The sequence below is a fragment of the Solanum tuberosum genome, unplaced genomic scaffold (assembly GCF_000226075.1).
Source record: "Solanum tuberosum cultivar DM 1-3 516 R44 unplaced genomic scaffold, SolTub_3.0 scf00565, whole genome shotgun sequence".
Classification (NCBI taxonomy): domain Eukaryota; kingdom Viridiplantae; phylum Streptophyta; class Magnoliopsida; order Solanales; family Solanaceae; genus Solanum; species Solanum tuberosum.
Window position 1 is genome coordinate 99,198 of NW_006239482.1, and position 549 is coordinate 99,746.

Genomic DNA, 549 nt, shown 5'->3' on the forward strand with positions numbered 1-549 from the left:
CACAATTTAGCACAATCCATAAAATTTATGCTCATAAAGGATAAATATAAATACTAAATGTGAGGCAAATAATGATTAAAAATATGTATTTTGACCTCACATCACTACACCAATGTAATATCTCTTTCTCTTTTCTTGTTGGATGTAGTAGAAAAATGTATTATTGTGATCATTCCCGCTAATATGAAGTAGGAAAAATCTATTGATATTATGAGTTGCTCATGAGTCATGATGATGACGACGACGCTGGCACACATCTAATATCAGATCGACGTAATACATTCTTAATAGAAATAGGGCTAACCCATCGGTGGCCCCCTAAATTTGGCACGATTTTTCACTTAGACACCTTAACTAGGCTTTGTTCATTTTAGACACCTCATGTCATGCCCAACTGTGTCATTTTGACACTTTTTCGACAATCTGCCAAATTTGTAAGGTGTGTGTAACACACTCGCTGATGACGTGTCAAAGTGACGAATTAAATAAAGACACATGGCATATATATAAAAAAAAATTATTAAATGATGAATCTTGAGTAGGAAAAAA